At 47.3% G+C, this 13,725-nt stretch overlaps 1 protein-coding gene across 19 annotated transcripts in view; it reads left to right on the top strand.

Moving 5' to 3' along the window:
* HIC2 (HIC ZBTB transcriptional repressor 2) overlaps positions 1 to 13,725 on the top strand; it is a 154,601-nt gene that overhangs the window by 92,409 nt on the left and 48,467 nt on the right. For 5 of the 19 annotated variants that reach the window (XM_061602508.1, XM_061602493.1, XM_061602498.1 and 2 more), the window contains one exon: positions 11,792 to 11,938. The exons of the other annotated variants lie outside the window; for them this stretch is intronic. The gene's annotated coding sequence lies outside the window, so the exon portion shown is untranslated. The remainder of the gene's footprint in view (positions 1 to 11,791; positions 11,939 to 13,725) is intronic. 19 annotated transcript variants of the gene reach the window in all.

Below are 13,725 nucleotides of genomic sequence, written 5' to 3'. Positions count from 1 at the left end.
AGGGTGGCAGAGCACAGCCATTACGGCTAGTAGCCATTGATAGCCCTGTCCTCCATGAATTTGTCTAATCTTCTTTTAAAGCCATCCAAGCTGGTGGCCATTACTGCATCTTGTGGGAGCAAATTCCATAGTTTAACTATGCGCTGAGTAAAGAAGTACTTCCTTTTGTCTGTCCTGAATCTTCCAACATTCAGCTTCTTTGAATGTCCATGAGTTCTAGTATTATGAGAGAGGGAGGAGAACTTTTCTCTATCCACTTTCTCAATGCCATGCATAATTTTATACACTTCTATCATGTCTCCTCTGACCCGCCTTTTCTGTAAACTAAAAAGCCCCAAATGCTGCAACCTTTCCTCGTAAGGGAGTCGCTCCATCCCCTTGATCATTCTGGTTGCCCTCTTCTGAACCTTTTCCAACTCTATAATATCCTTTTTGAGATGAGGCGACCAGAACTGTACACAGTATTCCAAATGCGGCCGCACCATAGATTTATACAACGGCATTATGATATCGGCTGTTTTATTTTCAATACCTTTCCTAATTATCGCTAGCATGGAATTTGCCTTTTTCACAGCTGCCGCACACTGGGTCAACATTTTCATCGTGCTGTCCACTACAACCCCGAGGTCTCTCTCGTGGTCTGTCACCGCCAGTTCAGACTCCATGAGCGTATATGTGAAATTAAGATTTTTTGCTCCAATATGCATAATTTTACACTTGTTTATATTGAATTGCATTTGCCATTTTTCCGCCAATTCACGCAGTTTGAGGTGGGCCAGGCTGGGGGAGAGAGAGAGAGAGTGACAGGCCCAAAGTCACCCACTGAACTTTGAGTGGGGATTTGAACTCGATTCTCCCCAGTCCTACTCTGATGCTGTCTCTGTATACACTCTCTTTCTCTCGAGATGCCACTGTTGTAGTTGTGTGACATGCAAGATTAAGGCTCCTGTCTTGTTTGAGTCTGCATGCATTAGCCCTGTTCTGGCATTTGAAATCGTGTCATTTCAGTCATGTCGAGCAGGAGATCAGGGCCAGTGAGCACTTTCCACAAGTCAGCAGGGTTGGGGGGAATGCCTGAAGAGGACAGCCTGTGGGATTCTTAAATCACATGGAGAGCTTATGCACATAGCACCGACTCTCCTCTTGAAGCATTCTCCCCCTGCCCAAATATGTCAACAGCAGGGGTAAGGTGCAATGGCATGGGAAAGGCCCCACTCTCCTCCTCCTCACAGTGGTTAATCATGTGGATTAAACACCCGAGCAATGCTATCCTGGACCTAGAATTTGGTGTGTGATGAATCCCATAGACCTCCGGGTTCAGATGTAACAATAAACCATGGTTCCTGGGCATTGGTGGGATTACAGCTATGCATGCAGGTGTGTATTTTGTCACTGCAAGAGCTAGCCTTACAACTTCCTATGATGGGGGGGTTGATGGGGGGGAGTACTGGAAGGAGCATCCATTACAAAAAGAGCGCTTATTACCTTCATGCTTTGAGCAAAGTTAGTTCTATCTCATAGCATCATGGAATAGTAGAGTTGGAAGGGGCCTATAAGGCCATTGAGTCCAACCCCCTGCTCAATGCAGGAATCCAGCTTTGAGCTTTAAGCTGGATTCCTGCATTGAGCAGAAGGACGGACTCGGTGGCCTTACAGCCCCCTTCCAATTCTATTGTTCTATGATTCTAACACAGGAACTTCACCAGAATCTGTTGTCCTTCCTCTGCTCAGCTGTGCTGATGAGCCTGCTGTTGCTGCTCGTTGATAAGATGCTGCCCTCTCTGAAGATGGTCGTGGGGTTTCTGGACCCCACGTGACCCCTTCTGAAATTCCTCACTCACCCCTCCTCCTTCCCTGTGTCTGCTCTGGATTTTTGCACTCTCTTCCCTGCTTCTGCCACAATCCCCCATTCCTTTGCTCTCTCCCAGTAGCAAAGGGGGGGCAGGAGCCTTGGCCATCTGCAATGGGCCCCCCACTGGCGTGTGGGCCTTGGCAGATGCCCAACAATGCCGACCCCGGTGCTGGCCTTGCCATTCATCAAGATGCTGAAAGGCATTTATCTTGGCCGTGTTTGATGACTAAGTGGGTGTATCCTAGGAAATGGGGAGGATTGTATACAACTGGAATATCAGAACAAAGAAAGCTGCCTCTTACTGAGTCAGGTCATGGGTCCATCTACCTCAGTGCAATCAACACTGACTGGCAGCAACTTGCTAGGGTTTCTGTCCCAGCAGATGCTCTGCCACCGAGTCATGGCTCTTCCCTAATAAAAAGCTGCTTTGCGCTAAGTCAGACCACTAGTCCATCTTGTACAATGTTGTCTCTGCCAGGGGTTCCCAAACTGGTTCACGAGCTTCGTTCAGGTGGTCTGTGGCATGCCGGTGCGTTTGTGGTTAAAGACAGGAGACGGCATCCGTCCTATTAAGTGGTCCATACTGATTTTTCAAGGCCTTTTAATTGCTTTTTCTTATTTCCTCTATTGTATCTTACTGGATGACAATTTGAATCCTGTGGAATGCAACAAAATACCATACAGAAGAAATAAAAGAGGCAGAGGACATTTCCAGTCCAGTTGGCCTCTCAACTCCTCTCACACTATTACATACTGAAAATGGCGGAGGTGCAACAGCTACGGACGAGGGAGCTCCACCACTGATGGCTTTTATGGGGTAATTTTCTATATAAATTCCCCTTGCTGGAGGCTACAACATATTGGAAATACGGGGCAGCCTCCCCCCTCTTTATGCCGTCTCCCTCGTACCTTACCGGGATGCAGCTTGGTGCTTTTGTCTGTGCCGGGCTACTGCCGCCGCCGCCGTCGCGCTGGGCTGGGGCTGTGGCCTTTCGGTGGGTCTGATGCCGCGGTCTGTCCCTGGGAGCAACATGCTGTTGCGATGATCTTTCGGTGAATGCTGAGGGCGGGGGAGCGCCCCTGCAGCCGCCACTATCTTACCATCTGACCTCTGTCTGCTTGCCCTTAATATCGGCAGTGTTTACATCTTAATGCCTTTGTTTTGGGCTTCTGAAGAGAACTTCCCTCTTAGTCGCGACTTTAAGGGGTTTGTTTGCTGCGCCCCCCCCCCCCCACTGAATGTACTGGATGTTGGATGCTGAGATCAAGAGGGGGTGTTGTTTTTCGGTCTTGCATATGGACTATCACCCACACCGGTCTTTGTGCAAGGGTGGGAAGACTCACATCACGAGTTTCCATCTGAAGGCGCACATTTTGGACTATACAGATGAGAAGCCTTATTGTAACTGAATTAGTTTTTATGTTATTGTTTAGCTGTCTTGCTTAGTGTTTGGTGTTTTTGATGTTTTATATGTTTTTTGCTTTGTACGTCGCTCAGAGTGGCTGGGTAGCCTAGCCAGATGAGCGACTAAGAAATCGAATAAATAAATAAATAAATTAAAAGGCAACTAAAAACCAGGCATCATATAGCACAGCGCATTGTCATAGCTGCAACAGGCAGAAAATATCTTCAAGTGGTCCAGTAATATCATCAGTAATTTTTCAAGTGGTCTGGGGGGGGGGGAGTTTGGGAATGCTGGTCTGCACTGACTGGCAGTGATGTTTAGGGTTTCAGGCAGATGATGTTCTTGGTCCTACCTGGAGATATCGGGTATTGAACCCTAGGACCTTCTGAACAAAAAGTAGGTGCTTTTGTCACTGACCTACAGCCCTTTCCCTTAATCTACTTCCGGCAAATGCTGTCCTAGCCTATCCATGCATATATCCCGATACTGAATGCAGTGGCCTCTGTGCAATGCTAGTCCTGTTCAGAGTAGACCCACTGAAGTGAATGGACTTGGCTAACTTAGGTTCATTAACTTCAATGGGCTTACTCTCAGTAGCACTTATTTTTATTTTTGCCATATTGCCAAGAGGTGTAATGTGACCTGCTAAAGAATGTAATGTTAAATTTATCGTATTGAAATGGTTTTTGTGGTGCTGTGACATTTGTTATTGTTTTATTACTGTTGGTTGTATTATTTTATTATGAAATTGTTTTTGTGATTGTAGTTAGCTTTTGTTGTGGGCTACTTTGAGCAGTTTTTTTTGTTTTTGTAAGTCGCTTTGAGTTCCATTTTGGAAAAAAGCAGCTAATAAATATCATTAATAATAATAATAGTTGGCTTCAACCCAATACAGCCGTGGTCTGCATATAAAAAAGCGAATGGTGGTTTAACATAGCAGTAAAATATGCCCTGCCCAGCTGCTTTCTATTTTTCAGCTAATATTTCTGCCCTGCCTCCCCCAATTTGGTGTCCTACAAGCCCCTAATTTTAGGTGATGATCCTTTTTCAGATTTCAAAGCTTACTCAGGCCTGTTGCGAGACTCTCGTTGAGGAGAGGAGGAAGGTCCCTGGGAGCATTTGTCTTAAACTATGACCTACTGAGGCCACGTTACCGGTGTTTGGTTTTGACAAGTAGGTGATTGTTGCACAAACAGGCCAATAAAAACACCATCCGTTGACTCTTTACAGGTTTTATGAGTCTAACAAGTCCATCCAAGTCAGCAGAATCATGTGTCACATTTGTGTGAGTCCAGTTTTTGCCCATTAATCCAGTGCCTTACTCTTACAGGGGTGTTCATTAAAGCCGCTCTCTAGTGCTGTCTTAAGAGACTAATGAGATTTTGAAAGCTAGGGAGGACAACCATAAAAGAGAGAGAAATATTGTTGCTTGGGATTCAGTAATTTACACTGTTGCTAGCAGCGTCGTATCTGGCATGGCTGAGGAATTCAAAGAAAGCAAAACATCAGGGCAGTTTTAAAACCGGTGGTTAAACTCGGTGCACTTTTTTTTGAAAGGTTCAGTCTGCCATCTTGATTCATAAATTGCATCCATTGTATCCAAAAAATGTGTTCTTCGATCTCAGGAGCTGTCATGCAAAATTTGGTTTTGATTTCTTGAGAGGTGTCCAAATCAGAACTTGGAAAAGTGACAGTGGCCATGCTGACTGGGGCTGATGGGAGTTGTAGTTCAAAAAAGTAACTTTTCCAAGCTCTTGGCCAAATGCACCTCAGACAACTTTCTGAAATATATAGCAGATGATAGACTGGGTTTGTGTGAAATTATTAGATAAACCTTTTGGGCATTGTAGCATTGAGTGTTTTCGGTTGTATCGCTGGATTACATTCAACTAAGTCATACGCAAAAGTAGACCGATTGAAATTAATAAACCTAAGTTAGTTATGCCCATTAACATCAATGGGTCTACTCTGAGTAGGACTAACGTTGAATGCCACCCTGTTTTTTTCAAGGACTCAGGCACCAGCTGAGCACACTGTTTGAGTGGCTGATGATGATTTGACTGTTAGATTTCATCCCTGCATCCAAGGGTGTAATAGCTGTATAGAACAAGGAATTACCAGAGTGAGTCATTGGTGGTGTTCTTATGTAATCCTAGATGCTTAGAAAGCTAAGGCTGGTGGATCACGTGTGCTTGTAATGGCCTGAGCAGTGCTGCTGGGAACTTACGGTTGAAAGCTGTAGCCTTGCAGTCTGTCTATGACTCTCTCACTGACACAGAGCTTGCGATATAGCAAGAAACTATAAATTATTTCAGAGACACGTCTTGATGCGTTCCAGACACTGTTAATCACATAGACATGAAGGACATGGAAGGAAAAGTGGGCAGCTGTTCAGGGGTGGATGCTCATGACAGGTAGGCTTAAAAAATCTGGATGTCAGTGGCTGCTAACCATGATGATGCTACCTCTAGGATCAGAGCGAGCATGATGCCAGTTGCTGGTCTCCCCAACAGCGGGAGAGGACTACTGTGATCATTTCTTGCTTTGGGGCTTCCGATAAGCATCAGGTTGCCTTGGCCATTATGGGATTTGGGATGCTGAGCTAGACAGGTCGTTGGCCTGGTTCAGCAGGGCTCTTGGGATGATATGAGTTCATACATTTTAGGTTGCTGGGGGGGGGGCTGTGCTGATCAGATGCAATATGGTGGCACCTTGGAAGCTGGAGGCCACCAGATTGCACCAGGAGGGGTAAATCAACCTGGAAATGGAGTCTGCCCACCCTTTGCACATTCCAGGTTCAAGTTGAGAAGCGCATCGAGGTGCCTTGTCCTAAGTCAAGCCGATCCATTTCACTAATGTGTCAGTAATTCCTCAAGGTCTTCGCCACCAAACATCTCCAGTCCTGAAACCCAAGAAGAATCCGGGGATGGGAGAGTGCATAGCTCAGTGATCAGAGCACGGGCAAGGAGTCCCAGGTCCTGGAGAGCCACTGCTAGTCAGTGTAGGCCAGCCTCCCCCAACTGGGTGCCCTCCAGCTGCTTTGGACTACAGCTCCCATGAGCTCCAGCCAGCATGGCCAACGGTCAAGGATGATGGGAGATGTAGTGCAAAATATTAGGAGGGCCTTAGGTTGGAGAAGGCTGGTACTGACAGTGCTGAGCTAGAAGGACCAATGGTCTGACTGTATAAGGCAGTATGTGAAACTGACCAGAGACTTTGGGCTTGAAAAACATGGATATGGCTGTGTTCAGATGGCTTATCATGATGGGAATGAGCTGCAGGGAGCCTCAGGCTTGCATGCTCACTCCTTCCCTCTCCCATTCTGGCACAGCCACAAGGAGCAGTTTTTGGTTAATTGCAGGTTAGCTTTAACCACAGTTAGGAGTTCAGGTGTTCATCTTAACTATGGTTGGTTAAAACAAGCAGGCTTCGTAACCCATGGTTTGGCTCGTTCCAAACAAACCATAGTTAAGATTAACCACTGTTTGTCCCCAAGTGTTCTGATGACACCTCTGTAATAGAAGGATAGTGCTGTTGACTCGGTAAGGATCCACAGAAAATGAGTTTGCTCTTGGTATAAAGGATTGCACCTGCTTTTACTGCATCTTCTACTAGTAACTTTCTTTCCTCTGCGCTATGAAATTACTCTTCATTTGCCTCTGTTGAATGTCCAGGGCTGGCCTTAACATTGGGTAGAATGAGGCAGCCACCTCAAGCAGCCAGCACTTGAGTGGAGTGGCGGTGAGGTGTTGCAGGTCAGAGCTGTGCATGCCACACGGCCTTCTGACCTCGAGTGTGGCGGTGGACACTGTCCCATTGCCTGTGTTGAAGTAAGACGCAAGTGCCAGTCAGGTTAGCTTCAGTACATGGAACGAGGAGGGTGGCCGTCTTGTTCTTGCGCCCAGGTAGCAAAATGTCTTGCTCCGCCCTCCGCGTGACTGTCCTGTTCTCAGCAGGCTCCTCGGGATGCAAGAAATTTCCCAGCAATTAGGGCAACACCAAAGCTGTATGCAGAGCCAGTCTAAAGTCAGAGTCCAAACAGAGAACCCAACAATTAAGGGTTCAGGCAAGGAACAATGTCAGAATAGCCCAAGGTCAAGTGCCAAGCAGTCCATGGGCAACACAGGTCAAGGGCAAGTAGGAGGCAGCTCTGGGGTCAGGTCTGGAGTCCACCGGAGATCAGATACAGACATTGTTCCAGCATCTCTTCCGGTCCAACCCTGGGGTTTTTATGCTGGAGCTGCTGGAGCCACATCCCAAACCTCAGCTGCAGCCAGACCTTTACTCCCGAGGAGTCCAGGCCTGTAGTTGGGTACTCCTCGGGATGGGCTTCCAGCTGGCATTTGTGGTGACTTCTCTCCCTTGGGCTTGGGACTTGTTCAGCCTTGACATCAGAGACTGCACTTGCCCCATGCTCAGACAGCTCTTCCTCGGCCTTGTCCCAGGACCCTGGCTCCTCACCCTCAAACGGAGGGTGTCCAAGTCCAGAGCCTCCTGGTCTTCCTCTGATAAGGACTCCCCTAGCTGGAACCTGATAGCGGCTCCCTATTTTCTTGCATTTTGTGCTGGCCGTGGCCTCCCCAGTTGAACCTTTTGGAGACCAGGCAGGATTAGGAAGATGACGACGGTGGGATTTCCTGATGAGGGAGGGGCTGGTGGAGCAAGTTGGGAGACGGTGGGTCTTAGCGTTTGTGCAAAGGAATGTGACAGGTGGATTGAGATAGTGTGAACCCGAACGGATTTGGTGCTGTGTGTGTTTCTTCTTGGCGATCACTGCATTCCCACATTAAGTGTTGTGCACCCGGACAGAACATTTCTGGAACATTCTAGAGCAGTAGCCCCAGGTGGAAGGGAGGGCCGTGGCTCAGTGGTAGAGCCATCTGCTTTGCATGCAGAAGGTTCCAGGTTCAATCCCGGGCATCCCCAGGTAGGGCTGGGAGAGACTCCTTGTCTGAAATCCTGGACAGCTGCTGCTGGTCAGTGTAGGCAGTACTGAGCTAGATGGACCGATACTGAGCGAACAATGTTCCTACTTGGAAATTTATATTTAAGAGTCTGGAGATTCCCCTGTATGAGAGGTGAAGGAGCAAGGTAGAAGCACAGTGATATTCAGAGTTTGGAGGTGGGTTAGAGTTTAAGAGTGATGAATTAGGGTTTTTTTGTTGTTTATATCTAAGTGGAGGCATTCAAGAGGCAGCTGGACAGCCATCTGTCGGGAATGCTTTGCTTTGGATTCCTGCATTGCGCAGGGGGTTGGACTTGATGGCCTTATAGGCCCCTTCCAACTCTTCTATGATTCTATGAAGTGGGGCCCAATTATGACTCCCTTGGCGAATTTAACATAAGTCTTTCACTGCAAATAACATTACGAGTCCTAAAGCAAAAATAAGCTGTTACCTGCGGGCCTAAATGTTTCCTGGGCATTCTCCAGGATATTTCGTTCTTGCTTGACCAGTCCTCCCAACCCTTTGAGCTCCTTCAGGTGTCATCCCACAACCCCGGGGGCAGAGGCCCCTTCTACTTTGAGCATCCATGTGAAACGTCAGTTTCGCTTTTGAGTTTTCCTCTCGGTTTCAGGAATGGCACTTGCATAAGAAGAGCCCTGCTGGATCAGGCAGTGTTCCATCTAGTCCAAAATCCTGTTCTCACAGTGGCCAGACAGATGCCCCTGGGGGAAGCCTGCAAGCAGGACCTGAGTGCAAGAGCACCTCTCCCTGGTATTTGGAAGCATACTGCCTCCGGCCATGGAGGAAGTGCATAGCCATTGTGGCTAGTAGCCGCTGATAGTCTTGTACTCCAAGGATTTATTTAATCCTCTTTTAAAGCCATCCAGGTTGGTGGCCATCTTCTTCCATTCATTCATTAAAGAATTGTTCGTTTGTTTGCTTGCAGTCTCATCCAGACGGTTATCCTCCTCATTAATCCTTTCTCGGTTGTTTATAGAGCTCCTTAAGGTAGAGGTTCTCCCTGGGGTGATGAACCTGTGTTGGACTATGTCCTCAAACTGCAGATGGGGTGGGGTGGGGTCACGTATGACCAGAGGCCCCCTCCCAGACAGGCATTTCATTGCAGGTGTCTTCAGCAACATGTTCTTCACACAAGCATAGTGTGTTAGTGGTGGATTCATTCTGCTTCCATTTGTGCTGCAATTTTATTTATTTATTTATTAGATTTATATCCCACCCTTCCTCCCAGTAGGAGCCCAGGGAGGCAAACAAAAGCACTAAAAATGCTTTAAAACATCCTTAAAAACATATTGAACCAAAACATTTTTTTAAAAAGCTTTAAAAATATCTTTTAAAAATCTGATTAAAAAGCAATTCTAATGCAGACTGAGATGAGGTCTCTTCTTAAAAGGCTTGTTGAAAGCTGCAATGCATCCCCAACTCTGCTGGCTGTACGATCAGAGGCAGGATGCTCCTGAACACCAGTTGCTGGACGCGGCAGGAGGGGAGGTCCTCAGGTCCTGCTTGCGGGCTTCCCATAGGGGCATCTGCTTGGCCACTCTTGAGAACAGGTTGCTGGACTTGATGGGCTGCTGGCATGATCCAACAGGCTCTTCTTACGTCCTTATGTACTATATTATTGCTGTTGGGGAGGGGACGAGACTGTAGAACTACAAAAGCAGGACAAAAACCAGAAGATTTGTGGTATAAAAAGTTCTGGGATTTCAGCAAGAAGTTACGGGATATGCTCTGATTGGAAATGAAGCAGTGTGATCAATCGGGCACAAACAGTATTGAAATTGGGAGCACAAGTGATCTCCCCAATAGCATTATGAGCACAAATAGTCATAAAAAGGATGCCTGTATATTACACAAAATCACATGTATGTGTTATACGGACAGACGGACAGCTATAGATACACCCAACAAGCATACTATGTAGACATATATATATAGGGTTGTACCCAATGTTAGTCCTTTTCAGAATAGACCTATTATTAAATGAACTGACCTGCTTTGTACTTCCTGGACCAATACATAAATCGGAACATCCTCATCCTTCATTTCCCCCCCTTCTTCTAACTTTGGGATGTATACATAGATGCGTATTTTAGCTTAAACTGCGTTCAAAATAGTGCACTTTTTTAGGGAGGGGGGGAAGGCTGATTGGTGTGGAGAAGGGCCAGAACAGATTTATGAATGAACACATGCAAAACTGGCACGGACATGAAATAGACGGAACCGTCCATCCCAAATCCATGCAGCTCGAAAACTAGTATGTGTGGAAGGAGGCTAGGCTTAGAAACCTTTTCCTTGCCATGCTCTTTTTCGGTGTGCAGGGAGACTTTTTATGAACGCACCGTCATTTAAGCCCCACCTGTCATACGAAGGAGGTAGTGCCATTAACTTCATGCCATGGGAGGTAGGCCATAGGTAATGAAGGCAGGCCACAGGTGTTGAGCCACAAAAACCCTATAGGTAAAAGAAGTTCAAAGTGTATGGGTGTAAGTGAGTGAGAAAGGCAGGAACAAAAATTGCACACCTTGGTTCATTTCAAAACAACCTACGGAGCAGCTTTGGCCAACCTGGTGCCCCTCCAAAGGCTAGGTTGGCTGGGGCTGAAGGGAGTTGTAGTCCCAAACATCTGGAGAGCACCAGGTTGGCCAGGACTAAGTTGGGCTGCGTAAGCACCATACAGCACCCCCCCAAGAATCCTGGGAACTGTAGTTTACCCCTCACAGAGCCACCATTCCCCAGTATCCGTAAGAAACTACAGTTCCCAGGATCCTTTTTTTGGGGGGGGGTTAAATGTATGGTGTATACACAGCCGTGATCCTTGTTAACTCGAGAAGTTATGAAACGTTTACAAGATAAATCACGAAAGAGTGGACTTAGGAACATAGGAAGCCACCTTATACTCCATCAGACCATTGGTCCATCAAGCTCAGTATTGTCTACACTGACTGGCAGCAGCTCTCCAGGATTTCAGGCAGGAGTCTCTCCCAGCCCTACCTGGAGATGCCAGGGATTGAGCCTGGGACCTTCTGTGTGCAAGGCGGATGCTCTACCGCTGAGCTGCAGACTTCAGTTGAAAAATCCTGAAAAGTGTGCTAGAGGAATGGTGCTCTCTTCTGTGGAATTAGGGCCTAGGGGAGATGAATTGGGGTGTGGGGTTGGCAGGGGTTGAGACCCAGGAGCTGGAGCTGAAGGGTTTGGGGGCACAAAGGCAGGTGTAGTGTATGAGAGCCTTAAAGCCAATGGCGCAAAGCTGTTCACAGCCCCATTCGGTAGCAAGTCAAGGTAGCAGATGCTTGACAACTTTCCCCTCAACATTGCCTGTTTCCAAATCCCCCAAAATGCAGCCCTTTCAGGCCCCCATTGGAAATATGCTCGATAAGATGGATAGACACGCGCCTCTCTCTTTTCCTTTTCCCAAGGCTTGAGATGACTTTTTGCTGATTTTTATAGCAACTTGTTGGGCTGGTGCCTTGGGTGATCCTTTTCTTATTTCTCTCTCTCTCTTTCCTTTCTTTTTTTTTAAACGGATGTTTCGATGTTGATTGCAATCTTTTAACTGCATTTAACAGTGATCCCTGCTGGTTCTTCATTCAGCATCTGTCCAAGCCCCCTTCTATTGATGGCCTGTTGGGATTTCAATGGAACATCCTGGGAGGTACCTGGTCCGTCGGGCAGCACTGGAAGGAGGTGCCTTTTAGCCCCATGTACCTGGCATGGTAAGCGGCAACAACACAGTGGGATGAACCCCGCGTTCTTTGTGCTTGGGGCCTCAATGTGCAGAGCAGGGGCCAGCATCCTTCTCCCTTTCTCCCCCCCGCTTCCTCTGCCCAGCAGTGGCTCTTGGCTCCATGTCAGTGTACAGACGGAATCCGCTCCAGGTTTCAGTCTGAGCTTTCAAGGAGCTGTCCAGGGTGCTGTACCTTGGGCAGCTTCTTGAAAGTTTGGACTAAAACCCAGAGCGGAGTCCACTCCTGCTTTGACATGGAGCCACCAGCCACCGCTGCCTCCACTCTGCCCCACCCCTGCTTTGATGCAGCTTTTGCACCAATTAGTTCTGCTTCTTTTTCTTTTCCATTTGCATGTATTTGCTTCACCTGAGCAATGGTTCAGGGTGTTGTGCTTTTGTCTGTCCTCCCTCCGGCTTCCCCCAATGCTCCTTTGTGGCATGTTTCTTTGTCGCATAGTCTTCCTCTGCCTTGTTCCGTTTGCATAGTCCTCCTCTGAATTGGCCTGCTACAGTAGGGGGTGAGGGAAGCCGTATTCCAGCCCGAGGGCCACATTCCCTTCTGATCAACCTTCTGAGGGCCGCATGCCAGTAGCGGGCAGGGCCAGAGGCAAAAGTGGGCAGGACAACCAATGTAAATTTTGTTTGTTTGTTTATTAAATTTATATCCCGCCCTTCCTCCCAAAAGGAGTCCCGGGCAGCAAACAGGCAACAAAACACAGACAACATCTTAATAACAAAAACATCTTTTAAAAAAAATGTTTAAAATATGAAATAAAAAATAGTTCCGACACAGACTGGGAGAAGGTCTCTACTTAAAAGGCTTGTTGAAAGAGGAAGGTCTTCAGCAGGCGCCGAAAAGACAACAGAGTCAGCACCTGTCTAATATTTAAGGGGAGGGAGTTCCAAAGGGTAGATCCCACAACATTAAAGGTCCACTTCCAGTGTTGTGCAGAATGGACTTCCTGATAAGATGGTATCTGCAGGGGGGCCTCACTTGCAGAGCGAACTGATCGACTGCGTATTTAAGGAGTGAGATGATCTTTCAGGTTATCGTTGCACATTAGGGCTAAAGCGAAGGGAAGGACCATTTTTCCCCTTAATGTTCCTCACCAACAGAAAATGAGCATGTCAGTTAGAAAGCTACACTAGAACTTGTGTCTTTGGTGTGCTGTTTTTCTTTCGGTTATTTTTTGTTCTTAAAGGGAAAATGCAGGCAGGTGTGTGTTTATGTGTTTTTGCGCGAGTATGTGGTACAGTCCTACTGAATTATCTGAGTAGCTCACCCACTACACTCTGCAGCACATTTTACAGTTACAGTCACTGGCCATACAACCATAAGCTAGACTTTCCAACTTACCACAGTTTAGTGGGAACAAACTGAGTGCTGGTGCGCCCCATCCAGTCGCCCTCTGCTTCGCTCCCTGCCTGGCATGAGTGGGATAAACAAACCAGGAAGCCTTGGCTTCCCATTACATCTAGCCCAGAGATGGTCATTTGGTGCTCCCAAGCAAGCCACAGTCAGCAAGCTAACAGCAAACCATGGTTTCTGGTTGGCTACCAATCATGGCTTGTTAGAGAGCAGCAAACAGTGGTCCCTGGTTTAGACGCGGCACATGATGCCAAGGCTTCTTCCCGCTTTTTTCATCCCACTCGTGTTGGGGGAGGAGTGAAGCTAAGTCAGGCTAATGCTATGGAGAAAGCTGGGTGACGGTGGTGGTTTTTGAGCTGTGTGGAAGATGCTGGCTCTGCATTTAGGAACATTAGAAGCTGCCTTAT

This window comes from Rhineura floridana, chromosome 19 (genome assembly GCF_030035675.1).
Source record: "Rhineura floridana isolate rRhiFlo1 chromosome 19, rRhiFlo1.hap2, whole genome shotgun sequence".
Classification (NCBI taxonomy): Eukaryota; Metazoa; Chordata; class Lepidosauria; order Squamata; family Rhineuridae; genus Rhineura; species Rhineura floridana.
The sequence above is the reverse complement of the archived record's forward strand: the minus strand, read 5'-3'. Positions and strand labels throughout refer to the sequence as shown.